This window comes from Rana temporaria, chromosome 7, assembly GCF_905171775.1.
Source record: "Rana temporaria chromosome 7, aRanTem1.1, whole genome shotgun sequence".
NCBI lineage: Eukaryota > Metazoa > Chordata > Amphibia > Anura > Ranidae > Rana > Rana temporaria.
Window position 1 is genome coordinate 66,068,354 of NC_053495.1, and position 18,232 is coordinate 66,086,585.

The 18,232-nt window shown below is 46.7% G+C and overlaps 1 protein-coding gene across 4 annotated transcripts in view; it reads left to right on the top strand.

Moving 5' to 3' along the window:
* Positions 1-261: 261 nt before the first annotated feature.
* The window catches only part of TMEM184B (transmembrane protein 184B), a 164,099-nt gene continuing 146,128 nt past the window's right edge, over positions 262-18,232 (top strand). For 2 of the 4 annotated variants that reach the window (XM_040359528.1, XM_040359531.1), the window contains exon 1: positions 262-487. The gene's annotated coding sequence lies outside the window, so the exon portion shown is untranslated. Of the gene's footprint in view, positions 488-1,922; positions 1,941-18,232 lie in introns of those variants that run through there. The other 2 variants (XM_040359530.1, XM_040359529.1) reach the window with 2 other exon arrangements.

Genomic DNA, 18,232 nt, shown 5'->3' on the forward strand with positions numbered 1-18,232 from the left:
CATCATCATCTACTGCAATAATACACAATCGGCATGAGCAATATTCTGATCTAACCGCCCTGTACAGATCTGCATCTTGTATTTGTCATTTCCCAGCCACATCCTGAAGGATTCCATGGCCAGGATGATCATCTCACTAATCAGTTTCTGTTTACATCGCACAGCAGTTTCAGTAACGTAACCCATCCCTTTAAACTGTCGCTGACGTCACGTGGCGCTCCCGCCCATCCTATGGAGATAGGCGGAGAATGCAGGGATTCGATGACGTTCACACTTGTCCGTCTTCCCAGGCACACAGCACTAGGCTGGCAGGCAAGATAGAGAGAAAAAGGCTGCGGCGCATGCGCTGAATAGCGGATCCTGAGGCTCCCCATCACACAGCTGCCTAATAAGTGTATGAGCTGCGTCTCGGCCGCCTCTTCTAACTGGAGTCTCAGGTGTCCTCGTCTGTTTCGGGCCCGAATGTCTGACGCTTCTACTGGAACCGGTAAGAAGGAGGGCTTGTGTTGTTGTATACATGTACGGTGTGCGCACGGAGGTTCGGTTTGTGTGGGCGCTGCTGATTGGCTGGCCCTCGGCGTACGACCTCTTGGCGCTCTTATTTGGGGTCTGGAGTCTCTGAGGAGCCTTGGATACTGACCTGTGATTGGCTGAGGGGCCGCCTGTTGCTCCTGTATGTGGGGGGAGCTGTGACTGGCCTAGTGTGCGCTCCCAGCTCTCCTCACCTCCCACTCTTCATGTACTGGGGGGGGCGCACCTGTGTGTTCAGGAGGTGGACACCTTCACAGTGTACTTCATGTCCCTGGCAGGCTGAACACAACACTGGGCTGAGCTCTTATCATGTCTACTGCTTGTGATGGAGAATGGCTGGGCAGACCTGAGCTTGCCAGGCCTACACTCCCCAGCACAGGTGTTGCTTGTTCCCTATAGGCCAGCTGCACACGGACCTAATCATTACAGATGGGAAGGCCTCACTCAGACAACCATAAAAATAAACACATGTAGCCTTGGAGATTCACTCTGACAGCGGGAATAAAATTCTGCAAGTTCAGCTAAATTCACACAATTTCATTCCCGCATGTCAGTCCCACTTCGGGGGTGATTTCAGAGACATCTGTGCGGCTGCTGCACATATTTCTATAGAAATCGCACCCTGAAGTCACCAAAAGTAGCAATGAAACGACTTGGGATTCGTGCGGCGCCGATTCAGACGGTGCCATTGCTGCCGATCGGTTTTTATTTACTGATCTGAATGCAGCGCCCTTGTGTTCATCGTGGACATTCACACAGGTGTGTACATCTATGTGAATCACAATTATTTTTTGCTTAGAATAAAGATCACAATTCTCGGAGTAACATTATCTTTCACATTATACAAAACGTTTGGGCTAGCTTTACTGTTTGTGTGTGTGTGTGTGTGTGTGTGTGTGTGTGGTGTGTTTTTTTTTTTTTTTTTTATTCATTAAAGTGTATCTCTTTCCAAAAAAAATGCTTTTGAAAGACTACTGCGCAAATACAGTGTGACATAAAATTTCGCAATGCCGCCATTTTATTCTCTAGGGTCTCTGCTAAGTATACTGGATAATGTTTGAGGTTTCTGGCAAAAAATACAGATTTTTAACCTGTAAGCAACACGTATCAGAAAAAGGTTTAGTCTTTAAGTGGTTAACTCATTTATAGACGGCAGTTCATCCCTTTTGATCTAAAACGGTGGTTCTCAACCTGGGGGTCATCATATCCTGGGCTGTTCCTGGAGCAAGGGCCGCCCACTCGGCCTCTTTGCAGGCGTCCATTCAGTTCATGGCATGGCTGGGGGCCAGAGACTAGAGGTCAGCTGACTGGTTAGGAATGTGTAGTGGGAGGGGCTGGAGGAAACCCTATCTCCTGATGATTTCGGCATAGGTGTCACTGCTACGAGACACCGCAAAGTCGGAGAAACAGTGAGTAACACTACCTGTGATTATAGTTGCCATTGAAAGGACTCTGGGAGCGCTAAATGTCTGCAGGTTAGGGGCGCAAATTACTTGTCTTGGGTGCTGACAACCCACCCTACAAAAATAATTTTACTGTTAGGGGTCCCCACAACTTGGAAAATGTTATGAAGGGGTCACGCACTAGAAGGTTGAGAACCACTGATATAAAAGGACTCAATTTTACAGTGTTTCTTTTTCTCTCTCAGCGCTGAGTAAAGTTGTGACAAACTTTGCCTGCTGCCTTTTTTTTCTTTTTTTTTGACAGATGCGAACAGAGAACAGCTCTGCACTTGTTACATGAATCGTGGAAATGCCAGATTAGGAACGTGAGGGTGGTTGAATCAAGATCTCTCTTTTTTTTTTATTTTTTTTTTATAATTGTTCAGCTCTAGAGTCAGGAAAACTTGTCAGAAGTGATTCATGATGATTGCAGAGGAACAGAGCAGCAGACAGAAATGACAGTTGGTACTCTTAGCCTAGGTTCACACTGCTGCGAATTCAAAATCGCGGTAAAATGCGCAATTTTGCCGCGATTTCGGCCGCAATTTGATGTAAATCGCGGCCCGAAATCGCAAAAAGTAGTACAGGAAATACTTTTTGAAATTGCAGATGCGGCGTCGCACTGATTAGGACAGTGCAATTGCCGCCGATTTGAGATGCGATTTGACATGTCAAATCGCATCTCAAATCGTTCCAAATCGTACCCAGTGTGAACCAGGGCTCAACCACTTAAGCCCCGGACCAATATGCTGCCTAAAGACCCAAGGTGTTTTTACAGTTCGGGACTGCGTCGCTTTAACAGACAATTGCGCGGTCGTGCGACGTGGCTCCAAAACAAAATTGGCGTCCTTTTTTCCCCACAAATTTAGCTTTCTTTTGGTGGTATTTGATCACCTCTGTGGTTTTTATTTTTTGCGCTATAAACAAAAATAAAGCGACAATTTTGAAAAAAATGCAATATTTTTTACTTTTTGCTATAATAAATATCCCCCAAAAACATATATAACATTTTTTTTCCCTCAGTTTAGGCCGATACGTATTCTTCTACCTATTTTTGGTAAAAAAAATCGCAATAAGCATTTATCGATTGGTTTGCACAAAATTTATAGCGTTTACAAAATAGGGGATAGTTTTATTGCATTTTTTTTTTTTTTTTCGTGACTGCGACATTTTGGCGGACACTTCGGACAATTTTGACACATTTTTGGGACCATTGTCATTTTCACAGCAAAAAATGCATTTAAATTGCATTGTTTATTGTGAAAATGACAGTTGCAGTTTGGGAGTTAACCACAGGGGGCGCTGTAGGATTTAGTGTACACTTAGTGTGTGTTTACAACTGTAGGGGGGTGTGGCTGTAGGAATGACGTCATCGATCGAGTCTCCCCTATAAAGGGGATCACTCGATCGATGCAGCGCCATAGTGAAGCACGGGGAAGCCGTGTTTACATACGTCTCTCCCCGTTCTTCAGCTCCGGGGAGCGATCGCGACGGAGCGGCTATAAACAAATAGCCGCACCGCCGTCCCGGATCACTCCCCGAGGGAACCCGACCGCCACGGGGGGGGGGGGGGGGGGGGGGGTTTCCCGATCGGACCCACGTCTAGGCTGGCACGTACAGGTACGTTGATGTGCCTGTCCGTGCCATTCTGCCGACGTATATCTACATGAGGCGGTCGGGAAGTGGTTAATTGAGACAAGTACACGCTATAGAGGAAAAAGCTATGTTCAAATTTCATGTTTGACGTTTACAACCACTTTAACTTGCATGACTTTTGAGATACACTGAAATGTCGGCGGCTAAAGCATATCTGCTGAAAATGGTGTTGTGTTATATCAGCATTTTGCAGATAAGAGAAAAAGGTGTCGATAATGACACCAAAAAACGCACACGATTATACCACAATGTTGTTATGGTGTGTTTTTCATTGGACATGTGACTCAAAAACTTAACATGGGTTCTTGCTACACTTTCAATGCACGGGGAGGTGTGTGTTTAAAAACCAAACATATCATACTTGCCTCCACTGTGCAGTTAGTTTTGCACAGTGGCCCCGATCATCTTCTTCCAGAGTCCAACAACGGCGCTCGTGGTTCCCCACCCCACATCGGTAAAATTCCATAGGAGAAGCGCTCTTCCTGGGGATTACCGTGCGGGCGCACTCCCGTGCCCAGCATTTGGCTTCCATAGACACAGAATGCCATACTCGTTCCCAGTGCCTGCGTCATTGGGTTTGATTGACAGCAGCGGGAGCCAATGACTGTGCTGCTATCGATCTATCCAATCAAGAGCCAAGAACCCCAGCCAGAGCGGTAGAGTGTGGCTCAGGTGAGTTAAACTGGGGGTACTGGGGGGCTGCACAGTCACTGAGGTGAAAAACATGAGGGTTTACAACCCCTTTAACCGACCAAAAATGTAGCAAGCTGGATTTTTGACACCACAATGGAAGTGCTACAGATCATTGTGAAGACATACATAGAATTTAATGGGATGCATTTTTTCTCGAACTTCTCATGTGCTAAAGGGGCCTGATAATAGCCAACAATAAACTCCTTCATTTAAAGTCATGATATTTTAAAAGCCGAGTGCGTGTATAATATATATATATATATATATATATATATATATATATATATATATATATATATATATATATATATATATATATATATATATATATATATATATATATATAAAATCTCTCATAAAATTAAAATTTTCTTCCACCTGGCCACTGCACATAAACTGCCGGGTTATCATCAAAATGAGTGATTGGCCCTCCTGATCACATGATGGTTGTGTTCAATCACAGCCCTCACAATGTAAACAGAGATGCATGTCTCTGTAAGGCTGGGTTCACACTACGATTTTCCCGTCCGTCAGCCGCATACGATTTCAGTATTGAAAACGTACGGGCCCGTACGGGAAAACGCATACATAGACTATGCATTGCAAATCGTATGCACTCAGATGCATCCGGGTGCGTACGATTTGCTTGCAAAACGTTTTTTAACAGTACGCAAAACCGTGTTCAACCACGGTTTTGCGGCCGTTTTTGAAACTGTATGGCAAACGCATACGTTTTTTTTTAACATTAAAGTCAATGGAAAACGCACATATGTGCGGTTCCATACGTTTACGTCCGTTTCAGCCGCATACGTTTTTTCATATAAATCGTATGCGGCTGACGGACGGGAAAATCGTAGTGTGAACCCAGCCTAACAGTTATCCTTGCCAAGCTCAGTGGTTGGGGGGGACAGAAGGTGAATCTGCAGCTCTGTGACAGCTCTCTGTATGCAGAGAGCTGTCAGATCCCCCCCCCCCTCCCAACAGTACACCAAGTCCCCATACACATGTCAGTGTTCCCATAAAACCTCTACACAGTGCACAAAACATCTGTCCCCCAACACCGAATAAACCCTGATTTGTATTATTTTACTAAAGAAATGTAGCAGCATCATTTTTGGTCAAAATGTATGAAGAGAAAGAACTTTTTATATCAGAAAAAATCTTTATATATATATATATATATATATATATATATATATATATATATATATATATATATATATATATATATATATATATATATATATATATATATATATATATATACAAAAACCCAGAGGTGATTAAATACCACCAAAACAAAGCTCTATTTGTGTGAAAAAAAGCATAAAAATTTAATTTTGGGTCAGTGTTGCATTACCGCAAAATTCTCATTCAAAATGCGACAGCGCTGAAAATTGGTCTGGGAAGGAAGGGGGTGAAAGTACCCAGTATTGAAGCGGTTAAAAACTGTAGTTTTCAAGAATGCCTTTTCAGCACCAAAATTTCCATTTGGTGCACATCCTACGAGTACTTTCACACTGGGGTGGGGGAATGTTAGCGGTAAGGCGCCGATAATTTTAGCGGCGCTTTACTGCTGCAATAGTGGCACTAGCGGGGCACTTTTAACCCCCGCTATTGGCCGAATAAAGGGGGTAATATCGCCTGCAAAGCACCACTGCCAAAGCGATTTGCGGGTGCTTCGTCAGCGGTGCCTATTGATTTCAATGGCAGGGGCAGTGTGTTCACTGCTCCCACACCGCCTGAAGGATGCTGCTTGCAGGACTTTTTCTAACATCCTACAAGTGCAAAACATTGCGCAAACAGAATCGCGGGTTGCCTTTTGCCCAAAAGAAGTGCCTGCGATCCGGAACGCCATGGTGTGAATGAAGTCCTAAAGTTGGAGTAAACTCCCTTTTTTGTTTTGTACCTACAGGTAAGCCAGTAATTAGGCTTCCCAGAAGGTTACATAGTTGGATTTAAAAAAGACACTTCCGTTTTAACCAAAAAAAATTTAAATGCCATATACACAATCCTTCACCCACAGTTCTTCCAGAGGAAGGCGAAAAACCCCAGCAATGCATGCTCCAATTTGCTACAGCAGGGAAAAAAAACTTTCCCGATCCGCCGAAAGGCAATTGAATTTCCCCTGCATCAACTTTACCTATAAATTGTAGTTCCAAGTTATATTATGTACATTTAGGAAGGAATCCAGGCCTTTTTTTTAAAGTATCTACTGAGCTGTCCAGAACCACCTCCTGAAGGGAGTTTTTATTCTTGATTTTTTTCACAGCTCTTACTATGACGAAACCTTGATGAAATCTTTTTTCCTCCTAGATGTAAAGAGTGCCTCTGTGTGAGTTTAAAGTTAATACCTCAACACGAAGTTCACTATATGGACCGCTTATGTATTTATACATGTTGATCATATCCCTCCTTAATCTCCTTAGGAGAGAATAAATTCAGTTCTTCTAATCTTTCCCCATAGCTGAGCTTTCCCCAGTTCCCCGATATCCTTTTTGTGAAGTGTTGCCCAAAAAATGATCTTGCGCTCTCTCTCTCTCGCGCTCACCTTTCGATACAAGAAAGGACTTCGCTTGCTTTGGAAGCCGCAGTTTGGCATTGCATGGTAATTTTGAGTTTATAATCTACCATAACCCCCAGATCCTTCTCCATTATGGATTCCCCCAGTTGTACTCCCCCTAGTATGTATGATGCATGCATATTCTTAGCCCCCAAATGCATAACTTTACATTTATCAACATTAAACGTCATTTGCCACTTAGTTGCCCAATTAAACTTGTAAATTGGAGACATCCCGTAAGGACATTGTTCCACTGCATAGCTTGGCATCATCTGCAAAGACTGAAATGTTACTTTTGATCCCAGACCCAATATAAATGATAAAGATATTAAAAAGTAAGGGTCCCAGCTAGAGGTCGACCGATATTGGTTTTTCTCTGGCCGATGCCGATGCCGATATTTAGAAATCGGGGCAGCCGATGGCCGATATATGAGGCCGATTTTTGCGGCCGATATTTTGGGCCGATTTTTGGATTGGGATGCATTGTGGAGGAGGATGGATGGTGCTGGGCGTGGGTGGGAGATGCGTTGTGGAGGGGGATGGCTGGATGTTGCTGGCCTTGGAGGGGGGATGCGTTGTGGAGGGGAAGAGATGGATGGTGCTGGCTGTGGATGGAGGGAAGGGGGATGGTGCTGGGCGTGGGTGGGAGATGCGTTGTGGAGGGGGATGGCTGGATGTTGCTGGCCTTGGAGGGGGGATGCGTTGTGGAGGGGAAGAGATGGATGGTGCTGGCTGTGGATGGAGGGAAGGGGGTGGATGGATGGAGCTGGCCCTGGGTGGGGAATGCATTGTCGAGGGGGATGGAGGGATGGAGCTGGCCGTGGGTGGAGGATGCATTGTGGAGGGGGAGAGATGGATGGTGCTGGCTGTGGATGGAGGGAGGGGGGTGGATGGATGCAGCTGGCCGTGGGTGGGGGATGCATTGTAGAGGGGGATGGATGGATGGAGCTGGCCGTGGGTGGGGGATGCATTGTGAAGGGTGATGGATGGATGGAGCTGGCCGTGGGTGGGGGATGTATTGTGAAGGGGGATGGATGGATGGAGCTGGCCGTGGGTGGGGGGTGTATTGTGAAGGGTGATGGATGGAGCGAGCTGGCTGTGGGTGGGGGATGTATTGTGAAGGGGGATGGATGGATGGAGCTGGCCGTGGGTGGGGGATGTATTGTGAAGGGGGATGGATGGATGGAGCGAGCTGGCCGTGGGTGGGGGATGTATTGTGAAGGGTGATGGATGGATGGAGCTGGCTGTGGGTGGGGGATGTATTGTGAAGGGGGATGGATGGATGGAGCTGGCCGTGGGTGGGGGATGCATTGTGAAGGGTGATGGATGGATGGAGCTGGCCGTGGGTGGGGGGTGTATTGTGAAGGGTGATGGATGGAGCGAGCTGGCTGTGGGTGGGGGATGTATTGTGAAGGGGGATGGATGGATGGAGCTGGCCGTGGGTGGGGGATGTATTGTGAAGGGGGATGGATGGATGGAGCGAGCTGGCCGTGGGTGGGGGATGTATTGTGAAGGGTGATGGATGGATGGAGCTGGCTGTGGGTGGGGGATGTATTGTGAAGGGGGATGGATGGATGGAGCTGGCCGTGGGTAGGGGATGTATTGTGAAGGGGGATGGATGGATGGAGCGAGCTGGCTGTGGGTGGGGGATGTATTGTGAAGGGGGATGGATGGATGGAGCTGGCCGTGGGTGGGGGATGTATTGTGAAGGGGGATGGATGGATGGAGCGAGCTGGCTGTGGGTGGGGGATGTATTGTGAAGGGGGATGGATGGATGGAGCTGGCTGTGGGTGGGGGATGTATTGTGAAGGGGGATGGATGGATGGAGCTGGCCGTGGGTGGGGATGGATATATATAAAATGAGTGTGTATACAGGAGAGGTGTGTGCTCTAACATGTACACACTGTACATTACCCCAGTCTCCAGCAGCACGAGAAATGAATCCTTCAGCCACGCTGCTGGTAGCCTGCGCGCCGGCCCCGCCCCCCCTACCTCGACGGGCTGTAGGAAGCTTTTGTGATCTCTTCGCGCAGACAAGCAACTACTGCAGCTGCTCGGGCTTGTGACAAGTTTGCTTTCTGCTACAGCCCGTCGAGGTAGGGGGGGGAGGGACCGGCGCGCAGGCTACCAGCAGCGTGGCTGAAGGATTCATTTCTCGTGGAGCGGGGTTTAGCGCGGCAGCCGAAAATCGGCCGATTTTTTTACAATAATCGGCCGATGCCGATTTCTTAAAAACGGCCAAATATCGGCCGATATATCGGCCGACCGATATATCGGTCGACCTCTAGTCCCAGCGCTGAACCTTGGGGTACACCACTGATAACCTTAGACCAGGCCCTTCAGTTGTTCAGCAACTACAATTGCCATCATGCCTAGTCATGTCTGCGAATGTCAGAGTTTTACAATGCCTCATGGGACTTGTAGTTCCGCAACAGCTGGAGGGCCATAGTTTGAAGATCCTGGCCTTAGACCATTTATAGGTGTCCGTTTATGAAGCTGTAAAAAAATCTATTCACTGCTTCATTTGCCGGGATTCACAGTGGAGATTTTTCTCCTCTGTGTGCCAGTTTATGAAGCAGAGTAGATGGCTTCACCCTTGGAGCAGTGAATTGATCTACTAACACTTCAAACAGTGGAGAACGGCCCCTGATGCATGAATCTCGTGAGACTTTACGAGATTACAGTACCAGAAATTCACTGAAACACGAGATGTCAGTTTATTGAGCAGTGATAAATTATCACTGCTCAATACACAAACGGCGTGGTTAATATTGTTAAAATAATGAGTCCCCCTACACACACACACACTCACTATATATACATGTGTGTATATACACACACATATATAATATTTTTACAAGGGGACAGGGTTATAGTATTGGGGGTCTGAACGAGGTAGAAAGAAGTTGAAAAATCTTTTATATCCACATAATGCTTTTCTATTGTGCCCTAATGACATTTCATTGCACAGTTGTAGAATGACTTGTTCAGTCAGAAGGCATTGAACCTACTCTTGTGACTCATGCACAATGCCGCTCATTTAAAAAAAAAAAAACTACTACTTTGAAATTGTGCAAGCTCATCTGAAAGTCACATTTCAGTCTGACTTGGGGCGACTTAAAAGGCATCTGTGCGGTAGAGCTGCACTATTAATTGTTAAAAAAAGAATTGTTGATCCCCCCCCCCCCCCAAAATCTCTATGTAGTACAGTTGACCCTTGGATTACGAGCATAGTCCGTTCCAGGAGTATGCTCCTAATCCAAAGTACTCGCATATCAAAGCAAGTTTTCCCATTGAAATCAATGGAAACAAAAATAATTTGTTCCGCATTGACTTACTTCAATGGGATGCCATACCGAATGTGGGCAGAGGTGGGGGGCGCCAAAAAGGCCCGAGGACACTTCACTCGTTTCCTGCGCCCCCGTACCTCAGGCCTATTTTTGGCTCTGCTTGGCACCTGCGCCCCCGTACCTCAGGCCAACACCCGCAAATCGAGTCAGAATTAGAAAGGAAAAAAAAAAAAGTTGTTTGCAAATCAAAACTCTCTCAAACCAAGTTACTCTAAAGGCCCGTACACACGGTCAAACTTTTTGCCAACAAACTTCAAAATGAGCAAGTTTTCAAAATAGTCCGACCGCGTGTACGCTCCATCGGACAAACTTTTTCGGGTTTCATCGGACAAAAAGTTTGGTCTGCAAACGGACAAACTTTACGTCAACAAGTGACTAGTCCGACCGTGTGTACAGCAAGCAATCGGACTTTTGGACAAAGTACAAACGCGCATGCTCAGAAGCAAAGACCAGCCGGAAGCGTTCTGTCTGGTAGAACTAGCGTTTGTATTTGAAAGAGCACATTCGTGAGGCGGCAAGTTCTGAAATCAAGAAAAGCACCGCACATTCTCTTCTTCTTTATAATGTGATAATACTAAAAGCTGCTTTGCTGGTGATACTGACGGAGTAAAAACAAATGTCTTTACTTTGGATTCGTGTATTTTGGTTATATGAATCAAACATATTTCTATATTTATTTTTGTGGGTCAAGTTAGCACAACCCCATTGCGCAACATGTCTGCTTGACGAACGGACATTCAGAAACGAACAAAATTGCACGAAACTGAAAATCGCGAATGCACGAAACCTCTACTAAGAAGGAGCCCAAAGGGTGACGCCGGAGAATTGAACTTCCTCTTTTAAACTCTCGTCAGTACGTTGAAACGTCACTACGTTCGTGTTTTTTGCCGAAAAAGTCTGAGCGTGTGTATGCTATGGGTGTGACCGGACAACTCCCTTCGGACAAAAATACAAGGGAAAGTTTGTTTGATGTCCGATCGCGTGTTTGAGGCTTTAGGGCTCTTTCACACGGAGCGGGTCCGCTACGTGTGTCTCCGTCAGCTCAGCGGGGGTCCCCGCTCAGCTGTCGGCGGATAGGGCGGTCCCCGCACACAGTGCAGGGACCGCCCTGTCTCTGCTCCGCTCTGCCCTATGGGGAACCTGATGCAGACGGACCGTCTGTCCGTCTGCATCAGTTCCGCTCCGCCGAACGGAAGAAAAATAGGGTTTCTTCCGTTCGGAAAAGCGAATCCCGACTGACGCGGACGCTAGCGGATGCTCCATCCGCTAACGGACGCGTTCCCATAAGGATTTATTACAAGTCCGTTAACGGACTTGTAATGAGCGGACGAACGGTCCGCTAGTGTGAAAGGACCCTTAAACAGACGTTCCACTGTATTTCCTGATTCATTCATATAACAAGTGTAGAGTTCTCTGCTCACTCAGCTGTCAAAAGAAAACCACGCAGTCTGCCAAGTTTTTCACCACATTGTCTGTGCTAGTAGAGAACTAGAAACATTGTAACTTTTCCTTCTTAGATCAAAGGGATGAACTTTGGTGTGTAAGTAAGGGAAGTTTAAAGGGTTTGTAAAGAATGTTTTATTTTGTTTTATCTTAATAGCTTCCTTTACCTTAATGCAGTGCTGTTTTCATGTCCTCATTGTTCGTTTTTGCTCTCAAGTTGCTGTAATTCTTCTCTGATCTCCACACTTCCTGGTTGTCTGTTTCCTGATAACCACAGTACTAAGAGCTTTCTCTCTGTGGTCACGTATCAAGGAGGTGTGATTACTGTGTGTCTAAAACGCAACAGCACCAATCGGTTTCGTTTTCCAAACCATCACTGCCCTGTATTGGCTCTGTACATCACAGAAACAGGAAACATGCAAAAACGAAAATAGAAAATGCAGGTACATTATATGATTGATTTCTATCAATTTTTAATCATTTTTAAAAGGAATCAGTTAACTAGTATGTCTCTATACCCTGTAAACAGTTATTTCAGCAAAAAAATGTTTTCCTTTACAACTCCTTTAACCACTTAAAGTCTAAATCTTTTTCTGACACTTGTTTCTTACAAAGTCAAAATCAGTATTTTTTTTTTGCTAGAAAACGTGTGTGTATATATATATATATATATATATATATATATATATATATATATATATATATATATATATATATATATATATATATATATATATATATATATATATATATATATATATATATAATTTTAGCAGAGACCCTAGGGAATAAAGTGGCGATTGTTGCAATATTTTATGCCACGCTGTATTTGTGCAGTGGTCTTTCAAATGCAATTTTTTGGGGGGGAAAATACACTTCAATGAATAAAAAAAATTAAATAAACAGTAAAGTTTACCCAATTTCTTTTTTTGTATAATGTGAAATATGTTACACCACGAGAATCACAATCTTTATTCTAAGCAAAAAAAGTGATTCTCATTTTAGCCAGAATTGTGCAGCTCTTTTGTGCGGGTTCATGCACAGATGGCTATTGAAATCATCCCTGAAGTCACCAAAAGTAGTGCAGGAACTACTTTTGGAATTCTGTGCGGCCCGGCAAAGTTGACTTCATCAATTGGGACGCTGCTATTGCCGGCAATAGACTTGCAGGCATTTGAGCTTTTATTTTCTAAAAGCTTGAAGAAGCTTGTGCTCTTTGGCCCATAAGCTTTTTTTTTTTTTTTTTCACAAATCCACCCCTCAGCTCCTTCTCCCCCCCCCCCTTTTTTTTTTCTTTCTAAAGTGATACTAAAGGTTCATTTTAAAAAAACAAAACCACAATGTCACATTTACCTTCACTGTGCTGCTTGTTTTGCACAGAGTGGCCCCGAACATCCTCTTCTGGGGTCCCTCGGCGGATCTAGCTGCTCCTCCCCCTGCATTACATTTCACCCGAGGGGGTTACCTTGTGGGCACGCTCCTCAGCCGTTCATTTGGCATCCATAGACACCGGGTGTATGACTCGGCCCCACCCCCCCCCCCCCCCTCCCATGCATCATTGGATTTGTTTGACAGCAGTGGAATCCAATGGCTGCGCTGCTATCAATCCATCCAATCAAAGCCGGGACTCCATGGAGAGGAGGACGGCAGGGATGCGTGGAGGAGATGAACGGGCTCAAGTAAGTAAAATGGGGGACTGCCAGGTGTTTTTGTAGCGTCTACAAGATATGGGATAGTTTTCTGGCTTTTTTTTATTTAATTTTTTTTATCATGACGGCGACATTATGGAGAACACATCGGACACTTTTGACACTATTTTGGAACCATTGTCATTTATACAGCGATCCGTGCACGGATTACTGTGTAAATGACACTGGCAGGGAAGGGGCTAACCAGTAGGTGGCGAGGAAGGAGTCAAGTGTGTCTTAGGGAGTGATTCTAACTGTGGGGAGGGGGCTGGGCTACAGGTGACACGACTGTGATCACTGCTCCCGATGACCACTGCTCCCGATGACCAATGTCCTGTCACTTGTTTACTGTTCTGCTCTCGGCAGGGGCACCAGCTTAGAAACATATGGCCAAAGAAGTCACCTGCTGAGCAGGATTAATAAGCAACCCTGTGTCTCAAGTAACTGCAAAACTAAACGCGCCTTCCACTCTGGAGAATTTTATGCTTTAAAGTGATTGTAAAGTCTCGTTTTAAAAACCGCCCCCTCTCTCTCTTGATTGACCAATCAGGAGGAGTGACGGCTTAGACATTCGTGGACATCACTGTATACATGCAGGGGTCGACAAATCCCGGTCGCCATGGTGACTAGAAATGGTGTCCTGGCGACTTGGCTTGGAAGGTGGCACCATCTGGTGGTGAGCCGTTGGTATTTCAAGTTATTACACCAGATGTGTGAGCTGGCGCCATCTGGTGGTGGCCGTTGGTATTACAAGTTAAGCATTACAAGTTAAACAGCAATTCTAATGTCATTTTTCACTATTTTCACTGCCATCTTCTTCCCTCTAATTAGAACCCCCAAACATTATATATATTTTTTATCCTAGCACCCTAGAGAATAAAATGGCGATCGTTGCAATACTTTCTGTCATGCCATATTTGCGCAGCGGTCTTACAAGCGCACTTTTTTGGGAAAAAATTACACTTTTTTTTAATTAAAAAAATAAAACGGTAAAGTTATCCCCATTTTTTTTAATATTATGAAAGATAATGTTATGCCGAGTAAATTCATATCCAACATGTCACGCTTCAAAGTTGCGTCCGCTCGTGGAATGCCGACAAACTTTTTACCCTTTAAAATCTTCATAGGCGACATTCAAAAAATTCTACAGGTTGCATGTTTTGAGTTACAGAGGAGGTCTAGGGCTAGAATTATTGCTCTCGCTCTACCAATCGCGGCGATACCTCATGTGTGGTTTGAACACCGTTTACATATGCGGGCGCTGGTCACGTATGTGTTCGCTTCTGCACGCAAGCTCGTCGGGACGGGGTGCGTTTTCTGTCTCCTAACTTTTTTAGCTGGCTCCTAGATTCCAAGCAAATTTGTCAAACCCTGCTGTATAGAGATGGGGCTCGGATAAGTAATTAGGGGGTGTTGGGTTGGCTGCTACACACAATGTTTTTTTATCTTAATGCATAGAATGTATTAAGATAGAAAACCTTCTGCCTTTACAACGCCTTTTAACTTCTGCTGTCTACTTTTTGCTTGAATTATGAACTGCATTTTTTTTTTTTTTTTTTTTTTTTTTTTATAAATGTCCTTTTGTGTAGCTGCCTTTTGAGATTCTGCAGTGAATATTTTTTTTGAATCTCAAAATCACTGATTTATAAATGTGCCCCGTAGTGATGATGGGCAAACTCGGCAGGAGTAATGTTCTGGGGTCACACCCTGGTGCTGCAAGGTAATCGCAGTGCCAGACTGCAACAATATAAATTTATCATTAGAAAGCAAATCCCAGTGTAACATTAGTTTAAGGCCCAATGTACACTGCTGCTGCTAAACAGACGTTCAGAGGCAGTTGGGCACTTTTTTCAAACTTTTGAACTCCATTCAGTGTTGTCTTATGTACACAGGTCTGTTTACTGTCCTTTTTAGGCAGTTGCATTTATAGGCCTTTTTCTGAAGGCAAAAACATGAATTCAGACGCCGAAGTTTGAGACGCCAAACGCGGTAAACGGCGTTTATCCGCTTTTCGTTTTATGCCAATTTTAAATGCTTCTAAATGCAAACGCGGCAAAACGCTGTTAAACGTGGCATGTAAACCTGGCAAAACGGATGTTTTAAACTTGGGTTACTATCTGTCAACTTAAACGGGTTGTAAAGGTACATTTTTTTTTTCTCCCCCCTAAATAGCTTCCTTTACCTTAGTGCAGTACTCCTTTACTTACCTCATCCATCGATTTTTGCTTTTAAATGTCCTTATTTCTTCTGAGAAATCCTCACTTCCTGTTCTTCTGTCTGTAACACACAGTAATGCGACAATTTCTTCCTGGTGTGGAGAAAGCCTCTTGAGGGGGGCGAGCAGGAGTGTCAGGACGCCCACTAACACACAGCTCCTTTCTCTATCTGCAAAGTAAATGGCGTCCTGACCCTCCTACTTGCCCCCCCCCCCCCCAAGAGGCTGTCAGGACACTCTCTACTTTGCAGATATAGAAAGGAGCTGTGTGTTCGTGGGCGTCCTGACACTCCTGCTCGCCCCCTCAAGAGGCTTTTTCCACACCAGGGAGATTCAGGAGAGGTTGTAAAAATGTCCCGTGTACATGAAGCCTTACAGTTGTATACAATAAACATATATGTGTGTTTAGCATTCAGGGCCTTTTAAAAAGAACCAAAATAGAAAAATGAAAGTTGCCTTTGTTGACTTGCTTTCAAGAAGAGAGCCCTGGAGCTGTTAACTACCATTCACCACTTTCTAACTTGGAAAGTATAGGCACAACAGGTTTTCCATCTCTTCATGCTGTGTGCTTGTTTCAGGCAGATGGCCTTCAAATGATGGCAATGGCAGTTCCCATGTTTCTATTCTGTAAGGCAGCTTCTGAATCAAAGTGGTGGTAAACTCTTATTAACCGCTTAACAACTGGGTTGCATATATACATTGACACAATGCCTCCTGTGGGCAGATCAACGTATGTGTGTGTATTTTCATATCTCTATCTCCCCTTAAGATGCAGCATTGTGGGCCGCGCACGCCGCCACAAGCTCCGTGAGTCCGACCGCGGGTCTCGCAGACTCGATGTACACGGATATATATGATCAGTGTCATGTCAGCCCATCCTAGAAGTCGACCGATATGGGTTTTTCTCTGGCCGTTGCCGATATTTAGAAATCGGGGCAGCCGATGGCCGATATATGATGCCGATATTGGGATTCATTGTGGAGGAGGATGGATGGTGCTGGGCGTGGGTGGGAGATGCGTTGTGGAGGGGGAAAGATGGTGCTGGCTGTGCGTGGGGGATGCATTGTGGAGGGGGGTGGATGAATGGTGCTTGGCGTGGGTGGGGGATGCGTTGTGGAGGGGAATAGATGGATGGTGCTGGCGGTGGATGTGTTGTGGAGGGGGATGGATGGATGATGCTGGCCGTGGGTGGGGGATGCGTTGTGGAGGGGGGTAGATGGATGGTGCTGGCCGTGGAGGGGAGATGCTTTGAGGGGAAGAGATGGATGGTGCTGGCGATGGTGCTGGCGATGGAGGGAGGGGGGTGGATGGATGGAGCTGGCCGTGGAGGGGGGTGGATGGATGGAGCTGGCCGTGGGTGGGGGATGCATTGTGGAGGGGGGTGAATGGATGGAGCTGGCTGTGGATGGAGGGAGGGGGGTGGATGGATGGATGGATGGAGCTGGCCCTGGGTGGGGGATGCATTGTGGAGGGGGGTGGATGGATGGAGCTGGCCGTGGGTGATGCGTTGTGGAGGGGGATGGATGGATGGAGCTAGCCGTGGGTGGGGGATGCACTGTGGAGGGGGGTGGATGGATGGAGCTGGCCGTGGGTGGGGGATGCATTGTGGAGGGGGAGAGATGGATGGTGCTGGCTGTGGATGGAGGGAGGGGGGTGGATGGATGGAGCTGGCCCTGGGTGGGGGATGCATTGTGGAGGGGGGTGGATGGATGGAGCTGGCCGTGGGTGATGCGTTGTGGAGGGGGATGGATGGATGGATGGAGCTGGCCGTGGGTGAGGGATGCATTGTGGAGGAGGGTGGATGGATGGAGCTGGCCGTGGGTGAGGGATGCGTTGTGGAGGAGGGTGGATGGATGGAGTTGGCCGTGGGTGGGGGATGCATTGTGGAGGAGGGTGGATGGATGGAGCTGGCCGTGGGTGAGGGATGCGTTGTGGAGGAGGGTGGATGGATGGAGTTGGCCGTGGGTGGGGGATGCATTGTGGAGGAGGGTGGATGGATGGAGCTGGCCGTGGGTGGGGGGTGGATGGATGGAGCTGGCTGTGGGTGGGGGATGCATTGTGGAGGGGGAGAGATGGATGGTGCTGGCTGTGGATGGAGGGAGGGGGATGGATGGAGCTGGCCCTGGGTGGGGGATGCATTGTGGGGGGGGGGTGGATGGATGGAGCTGGCCCTGGGTGGGGGATGCATTGTGGAGGTGGGTGGATGGATGGATGGAGCTGGCCGTGGGTGATGCGTTGTGGAGGGGGATGGATGGATGGAGCTGGCCGTGGGTGGGGGATGCATTGTGGAGGGGGGTGGATGGATGGAGCTGGCCGTGGGTGATGCGTTGTGGAGGGGGAGAGATGGATGGTGCTGGCTGTGGATGGAGGGGGGTGGATGGATGGAGCTGGCCGTGGGTGATGCGTTGTGGAGGGGGATGGATGGAGTTGGCCGTGCGTGGGGAATGCATTGTGGAGGGGGAGAGATGGATGGAGCTGGCCGTGGGTGGGGGATGCATTGTGGAGGGGGAGAGATGGATGGAGCTGGCCGTGGGTGGGGGATGCATTGTGAAGGGGGATGGATGGAGCTGGCCGTGGGTGGGGGATGCATTGTGAAGGGGGATGGATGGAGCTGGCCGTGGGTGGGGGATGCTTTGTGGAGGGGGGTGGAT